General features: G+C 41.6%; 1 non-coding gene across 1 annotated transcript; it reads left to right on the forward strand.

Annotated features, from left to right (window-relative positions):
• Positions 1–16,833: 16,833 nt before the first annotated feature.
• On the forward strand, positions 16,834–16,941 carry LOC136461989 (small nucleolar RNA R71). The gene has a single exon (XR_010760520.1). It is a non-coding gene; the product is annotated as a small nucleolar RNA R71 (small nucleolar RNA).
• Positions 16,942–17,637: the final 696 nt, after the last annotated feature.

Genomic DNA, 17,637 nt, shown 5'->3' on the forward strand with positions numbered 1-17,637 from the left:
TTGCGCCTCATCGCGCAAAACACTGCTCGTGGCCACCCACAGCAACCAGGGGCCGAGCCAAATCAGCACAGTACCTTCAAGGAGTTTCTGGACACGAAGCCTCCGATCTTCAAGGTGGCTGAGGAACCACTGCAGGCCGATGAGTGGCTGAATACCATCGAGCAGAAATTTCGTCTGCTAAGGGTCACCGAGCACCTCAAAGCTGAATATGCTTCTCATCAGCTGCAAGGACCAGCAGGAATCTGGTGGACGCACTTTCTGTTGTCTCTGCCTGCTAATGCGAGAGTGACCTGGGACCAATTCAAGCTGGCTTTTAGGGGACACCATATTCCCCCGGGCCTGATGCGCATGAAAGCAGCCGAATTTATGAGGCTCACTCAGGGAACCAAGTCACTCACAGAATATATGCACGCATTCAACAACTTGTCAAGATATGCTCCAAGTTTTGTGGATACTGAAGAGAAAAAGATTGAGAGTTTCAAGCGAGGTTTGGGAACCAAATTAATGAAGACTATGGCAAATTCTCGATGTGCCACGTACAATGAGTTTATTAGTGATGCCTTGACCCAAGAAAACCACAACAACCTGCATGCAGTTGCTAAGGGTCGCAAGAGGGCATATGAGGCCAGTGCATCCGGATCTTTTCAGTCAAAAGCGCCTATCGTAGCTAGGCCACCATTTCGTCCACCTGCATCCAAGTTCAGGCCTCCACCACCGAAAGCTCAGAATAACAGGCCACAGAAACCGTTTCGTAAGGCGTTCACTATTGCCTTACCAAAAGGGAATGGTAATCAGGACAGCTCTACCGGATTCAAAAGTAATCAACCTTGTTTCAACTGCAACCAACTGGGTCATTGGTCCAAGGAGTGCCCCCACCCCAAGAGGAATGGCAACCCAAATCAGAACAATCAAAGGCAGATGAATGCCAGGGCACGTCAGGGACAAGTGCATTATACCGCTATGGAGGAAGTGCCTGCCGGAGAAGTTGTCACGGCTGGTATGTTTCTTGTCAACAAGCATCCCGCTGTTGTTTTATTTGATTCGGGAGCTTCTCATTCATTTATGAGTCAAGCATTTGCATCTAGACATGATCAAGAAATAATTGAAGTAAGTAAAGGGGGTTTTAATATAAGTTCAGCAGGGGGAACTGTTACTACCAAAAAGATAGTCAAAAATGTACTCATCTTGATACAAGGGAGAGAGTACACAACAGATCTGATAATATTGCCGGGGTTGTCGATAAGTGTAATCTTAGGCATGAATTGGATGAAGTATCATGGTGCTCTTATTGACACTAGCACCCATACTATCATGTTGAGAGAACCCACGGGAGGGAATGTTTTTCTAGTTCCACTCTCCCGCGATTTCGAACCCCAACATTTAACCTGTGCTATCCAAGCCACCACCATATGTGATATCCCAGTGGTTTGTGAGTTTCCGGATGTATTTCCAGAGGAATTACCAGGTCTACCACCGGATAGGGATGTGGAATTTAAGATCGAATTAGTCCCAGGTACTGCACCCATATCCAGAAGGCCCTATAGAATGCCACCCAATGAGTTAGCAGAACTCAAGGTTCAATTGCAAGATCTATTGGACAAGGGTCTTATCCAACCTAGCTCATCTCCGTGGGGATGTCCAGCATTGTTTGTGAAAAAGAAGGATAAGTCACTGAGGATGTGTGTAGATTACAGACCACTCAATGCTGTGACCATCAAGAACAAATATCCGTTACCCCGCATCGACATCTTGTTCGATCAGCTAGCGAAGGCAAAAGTATTCTCCAAAATTGACTTAAGATCAGGTTACCATCAGATAAAGATCAGACCGGAGGATATACCGAAGACTGCTTTCTCTACTAGGTACGGCTTATACGAGTATTTGGTTATGTCTTTCGGACTAACAAATGCTCCAGCCTACTTTATGTACCTAATGAACTCGGTATTCATGCCCGAACTTGATAAGTTCGTGGTCGTGTTTATCGATGACATATTGATTTATTCAGAAACTGAGTCAGATCATGAAGAGCATCTAAGGATTGTCCTATCCAGACTGAGGGAACATAAGCTATATGCCAAGTTTAGCAAATGTGAATTTTGGATGAGCAAAGTGCCTTTCTTAGGTCACATTTTATCCAGAGATGGAATCTCAGTAGACCCATCAAAAGTGCAAGAGGTCATGAATTGGAAAGCCCCAACTTCGGTGCATGAAGTTCGAAGTTTCCTAGGGTTAGCAGGATACTATCGTCGGTTTATTCCAGACTTCTCAAAGATAGCTAAGCCTATGACCAGACTACTTCAGAAAGATGAGAAATACAAGTGGACACCAGAATGTGAAACAGCTTTTCACACCCTCAGAACCTTGTTGACTACAGCACCAGTGCTAGCACAACCAGACATTGAGAAGCCTTTTGATGTATTTTGTGATGCATCAGGAATAGGCTTGGGATGTGTACTTATGCAAGAAGGGAGAGTAATTGCATATGCCTCTCGGCAACTGAGAAAACATGAAGCCAACTACCCTACACATGATTTGGAACTTGCAGCCGTTGTCCATGCACTAAAGATATGGAGACATTACTTGTTGGGCAATGTATGTCATATCTATACTGACCACAAAAGCCTCAAGTATATCTTTACCCAGCCAGAACTGAACATGAGACAACGTAGATGGTTGGAATTGATTAAGGATTACAATTTGGAAGTGCATTACCATCCGGGTAAAGCAAATGTAGTAGCTGATGCACTTAGTCGGAAGTCCCATTGCAACACTATGGAAGCACTATTGGAAGATGGATTCAACTTGCTACATCCTGCCGTACTCCACAATATCACAATCAGTTGTTCGCTTGAGAGCCGAATCATAGAGCTACAGCAGACAGATGTAGGAATAAGTCACATCAAGAGAAAAATGCAAGAGCAAGAGACAAAACACTTTAGATTGGATGAAAGAGGTGTATTATGGTTTGAGGACCGGCTAGTGGTGCCGAAAGACCGAGAGCTAAGGAATCAAATTTTAGAAGAAGCTCACTCCTCCAAATTGTCTATCCACCCGGGTAGTAGTAAGATGTATCAAGACTTGAAAACCCGTTTTTGGTGGACTAAGATGAAGAAAGAGATCGCAGCCTATGTTGCAAGGTGTGATAACTGCAGTAGAGTGAAAGCCGTCCATATGAAAACCACTGGATTACTTCAGCCACTGCCTATTCCAGGATGGAAATGGGAAGAGATCAGTATGGACTTTATTATAGGCCTTCCAACAACGCCACAAGGTCATGATTCAATCTGGGTCATTATCGATCGTCTTACCAAGTCAGTGCACTTCATACCCGTGAACACGAGGTATATAGTTGGGAAATATGCTGAGATATATGTATCCCAGATCGTGAAGTTGCATGGAGTACCCCGGACCATAATATCGGATAGAGGACCGCAGTTCATAGCTCGTTTCTGGGAACACTTACACCAAGCTTTGGGAACCAAGCTAATCAGGAGTTTAGCTTATCATCCGCAAACTTCAGGACAGACAGAGAGAGTAAACCAAATCCTAGAAGATTTACTTAGAGCTTGTGTTATATCTTCAAAAGGGTCATGGGAGAAATGGTTACCTTTAGCTGAATTCTCCTATAACAACAGTTATCAAGCGAGTATCAAAATGGCTCCATTTGAAGCCTTGTATGGCAGAAAGTGTAGAACTCCATTGAACTGGATTGAGCCCGGTGAAAGGAGATATTTTGGTATTGATTTTATCAATGAAGCCGAAGAACAAGTACGTATTATTCAACAACACATGAAGGCAGCTCAATCACGACAGAAGAGCTATGCCGATAGAAGAAGAAGACCACTAACTTTTGAAGTAGGTGACTATGTGTACTTGAGAGTATCACCCATGAAAGGTGTGAAGAGATTTGGGATGAAAAAGAAGCTTTCACCAAGATATGTAGGGCCATACAAAATTTTGGAACGAAAAGGAAATGTGGCATATAAGCTACAACTACCACCAGAGATGAGTGCAATCTTTGATGTGTTCCATGTTTCTCAGCTAAAGAAATGTCTTCGAGTACCGGAAGAAGCTATTGCACCCACCAACGTGCAACTTCAATCGGATTTGACTTATGAAGAAAAGCCAATTCGAGTATTAGAAGTGATGGAGAGAGTGACTAGGAGTAAGATTATTAAGTTCTATAAGGTGGTGTGGAACAATCATAGTGAACAAGATGCTACATGGGAAAGAGAAGATTATCTGCAAGAAGTTTATCCCGCCTTTTTCCAAGAATGGTAGGTCTTGCAAATCTCGGGGAGAGATTTTTTATAAGGGGGAGGGGCTGTAACACCTCGGGTGTTAGCCTTGCATAACTTGACTTGCATAACATGAGCATGAGCATCAAGCATTCATAAATCATCATTTACAATTGAAACATTTGATCGACACATATGAAACATTTCTTGTTATTTCATGTTTCTTGGAACATATGCATATGATCTTGTACAAATGAATGCAAGTGGGTAATGCTAGTCACTAAAACACCTTAGCTATACTTAGGTTAGCAAAAGGAACCTTGTTCATGAAGGCCATATTTCATGATCAAGCATTTGAGTGTTATTTCATGTGTTGGGCTGAATAGCTATATGAGTGACTACTACTTGAAATGCTTAAATGACCTTGCAAATTGTCTTAACATGCTTAGGGTATCATCATGAACAACTTTGGTATTTAGGGCTAGGGCTAGTTTGGTCATTTAGCCATGGTTTGAATGTGTATCATGATTTCAAAGTGACAAGTTTGACTAAAGTTGAACTAGGTGTTAGGGACCTTGCATGGAGGAGTTCACTAAAGCAAAGTTGTAGTGTTTGACATAAGGAACAACTTTTATTTTTGGGTCATGAACTGATTTAGCTTCTAACATGCTTGAATGGGTCCCACAAAAACCAGCAAAACTAAGCTTTCATTACTTAACAAATTTTTCTAAGTCCTTTTTGCTATGGCAGTTGACAGGCTCACCTTAGGATCGATTTTTCTCCCTATCTGTTGCGAATTAGAGGAAGGTTTCTTAAGTGATTTTGTAAATGGTACATAGGTCTACAAAATATATTCTGGATGTTTGCACGAAGGAGCCACCGATTAGCCGATAAACCGTTTCGAAAACGCGCTGTCAGGCACTGATCGGGCGACTGACGAACTGAATCGTCCGTTCTTCAGTGGCCGACCGGGGCAGAGTCCGCGCGCCGCGTGGACGTCGCGGCTGGCCACGCGTCGCCGGCGCTCTGTCCAGCGCGGCCAAGGCAGGCAGGCGCGCGCCTTCAAGTCCCCAGCACCCGCCCGCACTCAGCCATGCTCCATTTTCACTTCGCCTCGGTCTCCTTCGCCGTTCGCAGCGCCCGCAAGCACAGCAGCAGCGCCGCCGTCGCCGTTGACGGCACCAACCCACGCCTGGCCACTCAATCGCCACCGCAACCTCTTCACCATCATCTCAGCGACTCACTACGCCCGCCCGTGCCCGCTGACCACGCTCGGTAAGCTCCAGCCGCGTGCACAGGCTCGCCGGAGCTCCTGCCGCTAGCTCCGTCATCGTGGCCGGAGCGCCACAGTCCCCCTCTTCAAGCGTTAGCTAGCGCGCTAGGTCCGCCGTAGTACCCCGGTGCTCGTCCGAGCCTTAGGTCGGGTCACCGAGGACGTCGCCGGCGTTTTGCCATGGTCCAGCCTCGCCATTCCGCCATGGCCGCCGCCACTAGCTCTAGGGTCAGCAATAGGTCCGACCAAGCGGCTCAATAGGTTCGCCAGGTCATGTAGGTCCTACCCTGATGACCTCACCGCCGGCGAAGCTCGCCGTCGTCGAGCCGCAGTCGCGCAGTGCCCAACAGCGCCGCTGCTCTGCTCCGTGTCACTGACGCGTGGGGCCCCCTGACCACCGGGTCCCACCTGTCAGCGACAGCAGTAGAGAGGGCTAACTCATTTTGAATCTAGTTTTTGATTTGTTTTGTGAAATTTATATCTCCAGTTCGCTAGCTCCAAAAATTTTGAAATAAATATGATTATGTTGCTTAGGAAGTGTAGTATTTAGTAAAAATATGTTCTTGGCTTCAACAGTAGAAATTTCTAAAAATTTAAATAGGGATTTCAAATGTGCTTTTGAATGCATTCAAATTTGTTTATTTTATATCTAGAGTTCCTGTGCTCCAAAATTTATGAAATTTTTGTGGTAGCCTATTCTTGTCATACCTGAGCTTGGATAAAAATTTGAGAACCAGTGCATGTGTAGATCTATAGTTATAGATTTTTCTTTTATAAATAGTTAATCCTTGCATGAATTTTTATAAATTAATTATAAGTCCAAAATTCATGAAATTTATTGGAGGTGATACTAGTACCATATGGATGTTAGGAAAAATAAGAAATCTGTTTCTTGACACTTTTCAATAGGATTTTCCATTATTGCTATTTCAAGCCTTGCTTCCTTATCATTTTTGTATAGGATGTTTTGCTTAGTAAAATGACATGAAATTTTTATAGTAGTCCTTTGATAGCATTAGTAAGACTCTGTAAAATTTTGAGAATTTATTAAGCACATTTGATATATATTTATTATTTAGCCTAGATATCTAAATAAAATAATAAAGGCAATTTAATAAATAGTTTGGGCTTCACCATTATATCATCTTAACTGTATTTGGTATGCTTACACTGTTGGTAGGTTATATGTTGTCAAATTTTGAATGATTACCTAATGTAGAAATATTCTTACTTTATATTGCATGTTAACACATTTCTGGACTGATTCTAGAGTGTAATGAGTTACATGTTGAAACAAGAGTAGACTATAAAAATGGTTAATAACAAAGTTGTAGAGAATTTGATAAGCTTTCCAGAAAGTCCAGGATCACTGTTTTTGAATTTGTAGAACTACAGTTATGAGTGAAACAAGTAGCTGCTGGTTATGGTGTAGTCGATGCATTGTAGAAATAGTTAAGTAATAATTGAGAAGAGATATGCACCTACTCAAACAACGCGATGCACTTGTTAACATCTATGCATTCGTGATACTCATACCATACTCATGCATCTAGGATCGGAGGAAGAGATCACGTTGCTGGAATTCGAAGAAGCAGAGGAAGGGAACCCGCAGGAGAATCCGCAAGTCCCCGCTCCCGAAGGCGTGGAGCAGAACCCTGAAGAGCTTCCGGAGTGCCCTGACCATCATCCTACTTCCTTTCTGCGAGGCAAGCCCCGGAGCATTATAAGTCTCCCAGTAATTTACAAATGTTTACTTACGTATTTATGATTGATGCATTAGGTTATAAGAGTTGAATGAAACCACTTGATGCATGTACATTCCTTGTCCAGATATTAACCCTTTAACCGGTATAGGTCCAGGATCGAATATATGCTTAGCCATGCTTAGACCGGTAGAAGTCGGGTGATGTCCTATCACCTGCGAGATATAGGTGGATACCGGAGCACGGTTGGCTATATCTGCTATCGTGGAACAGAACCATGAGGTAAAAGTAAATTGAGACCAGACGGGAAGTCGATAGGGAAGCAACAAGGCATGGAGGTCTTGGGTGTGGACCTATCCCCGTCTGTGTCGATTAAGGACCGTACCGTTGTTGGCGCTTCTGACAAGATTGAACGCATGCCTCTCACTTAGCTGGCCGGATAACTCATTCCGACCACGAAGCCGAGTAATTCAACTTAGGCCGGGACCCATTTTGTTGTGCGCTCCTTCCGGGGAACGATCAGACTGAGCCCAAGGGCAGGCTTGGCCTGAGCATCCTGGCATCTGGTGTTCCAGATTGTGCGGTGCAGTATGGACCCGCGAAATGTGTACCTGAGTTGTACCAAAGGTGACCTAAGACTATCATGGCTGATAGATCTGGGTTTGTGTTAGGAATAAATTCCCAGCTAGTTGAAATCGATTCGAATCGCCGTCTCTCCCGGATAGTGAGAAACTTGGCTAGTCCCAACATCGTAGTAACTATATTATGAAACGTGATGGTTCAAATGAATATGGAATTACAATACCTGCTATGGTTACTATTGTATGATTCTAAATAATATACCACCTGTTTGGCATAGGATAGTTGCTAACCTAGAAATGGATAGTTATAATTAACTTGATAAAAGAATCACAACTGTACAACGGTTAATTGCCTTTTTCGCAAAATGTTGTCAAGTTACGTCCACTTATACAACCTTGCATAATCCTTGGAGTCGTTTTATTTCTGGTTCATGACAGGTAAGTCTAGCTGAGTACCTTCTCGTACTCAGGGTTTATTTTCCCATTGTTGCAGATGGCACTGTGTATCATGGTTATTGCAAGAGTTGCTTCTATCCCGCTGTGGATGAGGAGTAAGCCTTGGGCAGGCTTCCCTAGTAATTCCTATCTTTGCTTTTGTGGACCGTGATCTGGTTTGGCACTGTATCAAACTACGTTGCAAACTTATCTTCAAACTTATTTGCTTCCGCTTTAATTATCAAACTCGGTTTGTAATAACTTTCTATTCGTACTCTGATGATGAAAAGTATCTGTGAACTTTATGTAATATGTGGCATGTATGTTGAATCCTGTACGATCTTGGTTGTTGTAAATCGTTTATCGAGACCCGTCGTGGTACTCGACGGACTACCGGGTTTATATGGATTCAAGTATGACAGTGCAACTGCTTGCGGATTGCCATGGTACTTGTATTCTTATAAATTGGTCGGTTCTGCGACAGGAGCTGTATCCACCGTGGTCGGAGCCATATCCAAGCTGGTCAGAGCCATAGCCGATGCAGGTGAAGCAGTGGTCGACGCAGATTGAATCCGCACCTCCTCCGTAGTCATGGCGATGAAGTCGTCGGAGCCGGTGGTCCAGTTGATCTGGCCGATGGTGAACGTGAGGCCGTTCGGCGTAGCCATGGAGCCAGAGATGATGACCATCTTGTTTGCTTGGAGAGCAGTACGCACACCCCCTACCTAGCGCGCCACTGTCGATGAAATATGGTCGGCAATCTACCTAGGGGTATGCCCAAGGTAGTAGATTGTGAGCAGACAGATGCGCAAGCCACAAACAAGACGGTGACGCAAGACAGACATGAGATTTTATCTAGGTTCGGCCGCCAAGAAGGCGTAATACCTATGTCCTATGTCTGATTGTATTGCTGTATGTCAATGAGAGATATTTTTTAGAGGGGTCCCCTACCCGCCTTATATAGCCCAGGGCTAGGGTTACAGATCTGGAAACTAATCCTAGTCAGTTACAATTGCCATAGGTGACTGGATAAGGATTCCTATTCTAACCGACCAAGATCTTGCTTGATCGCCAAATCTATCTTGACTCCTTGCGCGGTACTGTGAACAGGTTGGCTGAGCCACATGTTGTCTTTTGGTGGACCGGACCCACTGATCCAGGCTGGCCCAAGCTTAGCCATAAGGGTATAGGGGTTAATACCCCCATAGGGGGAAACCCCTAAAATCATAGCAACAAACTTTATAGCCAAATTCTTGCATAGGTCATGGGGAGGCCGGAGGATCGGTAGGCGCCCCTTCCTCATCCGGAGTACTCATCATCCAACAACGACCCATCATCAATGATGTTCATGGCTACAGTGATGAGGGGTACCACCACATCCTTGGCTTCTTCTAGGGCTCTATCAAAGGTATCCTTAGGGATGCCTAGTGCTACGACACTGTTGGCATTTCCTAGCATCACTTGTTACTAGGTTGTCATCCCTAGCATAATGCCAGAAATGCATGGTTGGTAATTATTAATGACACTTGTAAACTTCAGAGAAAAATATATATATTAAAGTATTCACAAGCGCACAGGTAATATATCATTGTAGCATTTCACCCGAGAGTATACCAGGTATTGTTATTTATATTTTTTTACCACAGGGAGGAGCTTATGGAGTGGTGTTGGCATAGAGATATTGCCAAATGTGTATACTTATGATAATAATCACTCTCATGCTATTATAGGGGTAAGTCGAAGGGTAAATAAATAATAAGTGTAAGGCAATAGTGATATTCCCGAGATAGAATTAGAGACTCATAAAATGTAGTATAGCTAAGCAGGAGATTTGTTAAGAGCAAAAGATTGCTAAGTCATTACTTATCTACCAAGTCTTTTGTACACCCTAATATATACACTCTCATCTATTGTATATCTAACTTTGGATCTATGCATAAGGAACATTACTAAAGAAGATCAAGAACAGAGCTTGTCCACCTTCGTAATCATGTTCTATGTGCTCTACAAGAGGGGAGTGGACTACAAAGGACTCAATGGGAGTGTCACATCCACAATTTACCATAGACCTAGAGTGCAGAGGGCATCCATAGGCAAATAATATCTAAGCACCATACTTACATAGTGTCGACCACTTAACTCACGCGCATAATGAGCTAAGCGCTTTGCAAACATGTGCATAAACTCATCATTAATCATAACTATATCAAGCATACAACTAGAGCAAACTAAGAACATAATAAATAGCAACATAATAATATTAAAGTAGCACAAAGTCATAAATATAGAGATACAATAGCTATACCAGTCTACAGACATTAGATCCAAAATCCTGAGCAATAGCCCATACTCTTCTTGAACCTTGCTAGCTAATCTATACTAGAAACTTGAAGAACTAGAGCTCTAATCTCTAATCTCTGGAAACCCTAGTTTTCTATCTAGCCCTGTCTTATGATCTAATGACTTATTTCTTCCTAGAGGGAGGGGGCTAGATTATATAGCCCTGAGGATACAATGTGAGCTCTTAGATCAAATCGACTTAAGGAATGACTTAGATGCATCCTTGGAGGCGGTGGAAAACCGACATAGCAACAAGGCTGACAGGTCGGCCCCTGATGGGCCGGGCGGCCTATAGGTGGGCCTGGGCGGCCCCACTTGGTTGCCTCTCGGCATCCGCTTCAGTGACATGGCTTCTAGAGTCCCCTACAACCTTCAGGAGTTGGTTTCACGGTGAAATTCTATTTTTTCTTTTGATGTTTAAGTCTCCCTTGTCGGTTTTCTGATAAAACCCTACTAAAAACATAGATTCACCAAAACTCGTGGAAATTGTCAGTTTAAACCCCTAAACCTTCATTGGTGATTATATTTATGCCCTTAGACATGTTTAATTGATGGTTTAAATTGGTTGTTAAGTACCATCAACAACTCCCCCAACTTACCTTTTGCTAGTCCCTTATCAAAACTAAACTGAGCATGGATCAGAATTTTAGGGTCGTAACCACTTCTCAAAAGTACACATGCATTCAAACAAGAACTCTCCTCTGAATTAGACCAAACTGATCTGACTTTCAAACTTACTCATATTACCTTTAACCATGGTGCTTGTTGCCTTCACTTGGGTCTTGAGCAATTTAAAGACAGAACGATCAAGTTAAGCACTATGTCTCATGTTCTTTGTTCAACCATTATTCTATAGTTTTATAAGTTTAAAAAATAAAAACTTAGAGATTCCTTTGTATGACACTCTCAAGTCTCTCATATATGTGGTATTTATGGGTCCTCACCAAGGCAATAATAATGTTATGCCTTTTTCTTCTCCTATAACTAATGCTTATGTGGAGCTCATAGGAAGGGTGAATGCATGAAAGAGCATACTTGCAATACATATATTGAAAAATCAAATGACAGATTGAAAGAGAGTTGAGTCATATAATCAAATCAAGATGTGCATGTGTATGGATGCATATGGTGGCTAACCTAATTCTACTATGCTCCTTGAAAACATATCTCTATTTTGAAACTTGGAAATATTTGCAAGAAAACATGGGCTATCTTATTCATCTCTCTTTTTTAGGCGGGCATCTAAGTACCCATTGTTTTGATAATTGGACACTTGTCCAATTTTTCTCAACTCTTTTTTATGAATAACTTTTGTATAGCCACATGATTCTCTCTGCAAAACAATTGTTGGAGAGATAGTAACAAGAACTTGGAGCATTTATTTGATGGATATCTATGAAGAATATTTTTGGTGTTTACTCCCAGTGTAGGAGTAAAACCTTTTTAGGTGGATCTAAATGGAATGGCAAGTTGTTGCACCTACCCCCAATGTAGGAGTAGTGCATATTTAGGTGGTGTGTACATGATCCTTGATTTTAAGAGTATGACAAACCTCTCATAAGGCATCAACAAAGCTTGACTAAACTCAATGCAAAACAAGCAGCATATAAGTGGAAGTTTTCCTAGCCTAAATTTAAACATGTTTGGCTCTGGTAGGAATTCACACTTTATCATACATGATCTCATCATGTGGAATTTTTATGTTTTCCAAAAGAAATCTCTAGAATTCAGTATCACTTTGAACAAGATAAATAGCGGCTCTGACCTTCTCATACCATATCTGTCAATTACCTAGACTTAGATCAAGCATATGCTACCCACGAGTTTCAAGTTGAGAGCAAATTCTCATGTCAAATCAATCTCATCCAAGACTCAGGAGAATTCAAGACTGAAAACTAGGTACTTGAAAGGAATTACAAAAGAGCACTATTCATCATTTCCATCATGGGAGATCATCTTCATGTTTTATTTATTTATTGACTCTTAAAAACAAACTAAAGCACACCTTTAGCAAACTATATACACACTCTTTTTATTTGGTTTCCATCATTTTTTTAAATACCATAGTAATATATATAAAAGACAAATGCAAATTTTTATTTTATTTTCTTAGTTTACCATTTTTTTAACTAATACAAATTCGATAATTAAATAAACTAAAGAAAATAATACAATACTAGAAAGAAAACTTACCTTAGGTAAATGGGGGCTCCTCCCTCAAGCTAGGTGTTGGTATGGTCCTTCAACGAGGCTGGTGGTTAATGTGGAGATGGCCAAACAAGTAGTTCCAATTGTTATTCTCCTGTTGCTGTTGTTGCATTGTCCTGCTTCTTCTTGCCACTAGGAATTGTCCTGCTTCTTCTTGCCACTAGGAATGTTGGTGAAGAGTGTTCTAGATCTCCTGCTGGTTCTCTTTGATGGTGGTGAGCCTTGTGTCAAAATGAGCATACTCCATCTACTGCTCATGATAACCTATGGTATGGTCATGGTAGCCATGGGCAGAGAAGGACATGCATCCTCCCTGGTGGCCACTGGAGACCTCCTCATAAGACTACTGCTAGTAATAGTCAAAATTGTCGTCCTGCCTTTGCCCACTTGGGCCCTATTGCCAGGAACTCTTTGAATAATGCGGAGAAGGATGCTCCCACCTAGCATGCTTAGGTTGGTGCATATGGGAAGATCCTGACTGGTCCCAACCTGCATGCTAAGGAAGGTGAACCTAGGAAGGTCCTGCTTGATCAAATCCTATGTAGCCGGTGAAGGCAGGGCCTTCTAGAATGGGGTCATCTCCATAGTACCAAGGCTGTGGGTTGTGAGTGATACTTGTAGAGGCACTTCTACGAGGTGCTTGATCTATTTTCTGCAAATCAAAGACAAACAAATCTACCACATACAGACTAAGGTTCTGGTCTGGTAACAGAAATTCATTTATGTAGTCCATATACATCGTGACTATTTTCCCATCGTTGCCCTTTTTTAATATGTGTGCATGATTAAAATAGCCATAATCAATAATCCATTGGGACTGTCAATGTATGTAATAGAAGCGTTTGCTAGTAAACCCAAATTTCTAGCTATGCGGGTGACCAAAGAAGTGCACCCAACATCTCCCTTTAGTCCAAGAATTTCTACCCATTGTGCCATCATGAATTTTATAGGTGAGACCTTCTTTCTTTTAACCATGGCATATAATAACTTCAGTTCATCATTCCTAACTATGTGGAAGTCATTTCTAGGAAAAAGAGAAAATCCTAGCCATTTGTGCATGAATCACAAAGTAGGGTGGTGAATGTCATTGGTGCGAGGGCGGTAGCAAACAATTTTTTTTAATATCTCCCTCCAAAACTTCATCCTATCAAAATTTTGTATAGCTAAGTCTACATCAATTGTGCACTGAGCAGGGAATCCTAGAAGCTCACTAAAGTTCTTCCAAGGAAAAGAAAATTCTTTCCCAAAGAACCTAAATGAGACTTCCGAGTAGGTGGTTTGTAAAGTGCATAAAAATTCAATAGTCAAAAGCTTGCACCCTGACTCATCTATTTCCCATGCATCCTCCCATCCTAGGGCCTTGAAAATAAGTTCAAATTCAGAGTCCATACCTATGGACTAAAGTAGGGCTGGATCGAAGGTAGGGGTGAGGACAAAATCCTAGTCCTTTAGCTTCTTGTAGATGCTCGTCTCCCTATCCCAGAGCTTGAGTTGCTTTTCTTGTAGAAGAACATTCCTCTCCACAGGGGCTAATAGGGATGGTGCTCCAATAGTGGGAGATGGAGGATCAACCTCCATGTCAATGCTTGCTCAGGACAAAGAACTTCTTGTTGGATAGAACGATATCGCCCGGTTGAGTTTGCCAGCGATCTTGCTCATTTTCCTGCAAAATAGACAAAAACAACACAACTCATGGAACGGGATTAGGAAAATAAAAATATTAGTGGTTAGCCATTCCTAAAGTCAATCGTCTGAGATTGCCTAGTGAATATTCTAGTCAAGATTCAGGAATGTCTTCCACCCTAATTCTTTTTAATTTTCTCTCTTGATTTGGATAGCACTACCACTCTTAAATTCTATTTTTCTTGCTTAAATTTTAGTAGCACCTCTTATTCTCTTTCTCAAGATTTTAACACTACATTCACACTCGAACTTCCTCTCTCTTTCTTTTTTCAACACTACTTCTACCAAAGGAAATTCAACTATGAATTTTTCTTCTAGGATTTTTGAACTCAAGAGCTGGGATTGTGTTGTGTGATGGCCAAGAGCAGCAAGTTTGGGGCTAGGGATTTATAGCAGGGGAAGCAGGAGGCTAGCCGGCCTAGTGGTGGTTGAGTGGGTTCCATGTGTCTCCCATATTTCTACCATATACACATATAACAATGCAATGCAAAAATATTTTATGATACTATGAAATATAACAAGATGAATGATGGTATTTTTAAATTTTTAAGCGTCCACAATAAATTTTTCTCATGGGTTTTTATGCCAGTAAAAATTATTTACATGGGGCTTAGATTTTTATAATGCCATGATGAGAATTTATATTTTATGATGCAAATGTTGAAAAATAAATATGCTAAGATAAAATGATTAATGCAATATGAAAAAGTAAATATGGGTAACTACCGAGTTACCTCCCAGTGAGGGTTCAAGATTTTGAGTCCTCCAAACCAGAGTTCTCTGTTCGAGTTTATTCTTCGGGTGCATCTGTCAGGTTCCGGAGATGGAGATCTTAATGGCTGAACTTGCTTTTCACTGCCACTCCAAATTAGAGCATTGTTCTGGTCTTGGCTTGAAGGCGAATCATTGGTCCTTTCCATTGATATGGAATTTGATTTCTCTAGCTCCGACATCAATGTGAGCATTTGTAGTGCTCAGGAAGGGTCTCCCAAGAATGAGGGGTGTCTTCATGTCTTCTTGCATATCAAGTACTACAAAATCTACGGGAATGAAAAGTTTCATATTTTTACCAGAATATTTTTGGCGATTCTCGTAGGGTAGTGGACCGATTGGTCGGCTAGTTGCAAACACATTGATGTTGGCATGAGTGTTGAATAGTTGAGCTTGTCGAAGACCTTTTTGGGCATGACACTGACACTTGCTCCAAGATCACATAATGCATTCTTGAAGTTCTAGATCCTGATTGAGTAATCGATAGTGGGACACCATGGATCCTTCTTCTTGATAGGTGAAGTATTTAGGATGGCCAGAGTACACTCCTCTATTAACTTAATTACCTTAGTGGACAATAGTGGCCTTTTGTTGTTGAGGATGTCTCTAAGATACTTCACGTAGGTAGGTACCTATATGGCATCTAGCAACAGAATATTGATATATAGCTTTTGAATTACCTCTATGAACTCACCAAACTGCTCATCCATTTTGGTTTTCCAATTTTAGCGTGGAAATGGTAGGAGAGTCGTGTCATGAAAATCTTGTTGTAATTCTCGCTCTTGTGGCCCAAATTCTTCAACTTCATCGTTTGTTTTCTCCTCTTCCTACACTACCACCGGTGTCTTGTCTGTCCTTGTTGGATATGGTGGATCATGAGTAGACTTGCCACCTCTTGTAGTTGTAGCATTTACCTTCTCAAGGTTGTGGCAAAAGGCAAAGTAGCAGCCAACTGGGCTAATTGGGATTCTATCTTTTTATTATAGCTAAGTTGGTCTTTCATAGCAGAAGAAAAACTATCCATTTTAGTATTTATGCTTTCTAGGACCTTATCATTAAAAGCAAGCTTCTAAGAAACATTCTCATTAATCCTAGCTTGTTCTAAGATCAGGTCTCTCAAGGATGGTTGCTTAGGAGTATTATAGCTATTACCTAGGTACTTACCTTGGTAACTCGACCGTTGTTGGTGATTCCACCCTTGTCTCTATTGTTGTGGAGCAGAGTTATTGATGATGATGTTTGCATCCTCCTGATATTCAGGTAATTCAACCCCCAAATATTCTCGACATACATTCTGAGCAATGAATGCATCTTGAATAGCCTAACGATCTTTCTTATAATTGGCTCGCTATTCAAGCCAATTCAATAGTATGTCCTTCTTAGTTGATAGTGCACACACCTCTTCTGGTACTTCTTCACTCTTATTGCATAATTGAATGTTGCATGATGACTAGCCTTGATTAGAGGCCATATTTTCTATAAGAGTTTTAGCTTATCCAAGGGTGAGTGACATAAATGATCCTCCAGCAGTGGCATCGAGTTGTTCATGAGCTTTTTGAGTTAATTCATGGTAGAAACTTTGCATGAGCAACCAATCTTCCATCCCATGATGAGGACAATTTGAAATGCATTCCTGAAAAACATTCTCATGCTTCTAGAATGGTTTCTCCTTTTTGTTGTTGGAAGTTTCAAATCTTTCCTCTTAAGGCATTGGTCTTACCTATAGGGAAGAACTTTTCTAGAAAGGCCTTTGAACATCTTGCCCAAGTGTTGATGTGATCTTTGTTGATGTAGAACCACTGCTTCGCTCTTCCCACTAGTGAGAATGGAAATAGGTGAAGTAGTATGATGTCTTGAGCAACGTCCTTGATGACAACTGTGCTGCTAATCTCTAGAAAATTCTGAAGGTGAGCACTAGCATCTTTATGTGCCTTTTCACTAAATGGAGTAGCTTTGCACCATGTTGATGATGCTTGGCTTGAGCTCAAACTCAAGATTGTTGGTTTTGAGTGTTGGTCCAGTGCTGATGTTCTTAATGCTTGGAGTAGAGAATTCACGTAGAGTCTTCTTAGCCATGACTTCAGGAACTGGTGTTGAGCTTCCTCCTGATTCGATTGATTTGATTAGAAATTGTTGGTGAATCACAACCAAGTCTGCAATACCCTATATAAGATATGAACAAATACAAATAAGGGTAAGCCTACTAAAGCAGAGGTTATGATTTTATCAATAAGTATTTATTTGGTCTATTCTCTTTAGCCATGTGCCCCTCCCCGGCAACGGCGCCAGAAATGCTTGTTGGCATTTCTTAGCATCACTTATTACTAGGTTGTCATCCCTAGCATAATGCTAGAAATGCATGTTGGTACTTATTAATGACAATTGTAAACTTCAGAAAAATATAT

Source organism: Miscanthus floridulus, chromosome 6, assembly GCF_019320115.1.
Source record: "Miscanthus floridulus cultivar M001 chromosome 6, ASM1932011v1, whole genome shotgun sequence".
Classification (NCBI taxonomy): Eukaryota; Viridiplantae; Streptophyta; class Magnoliopsida; order Poales; family Poaceae; genus Miscanthus; species Miscanthus floridulus.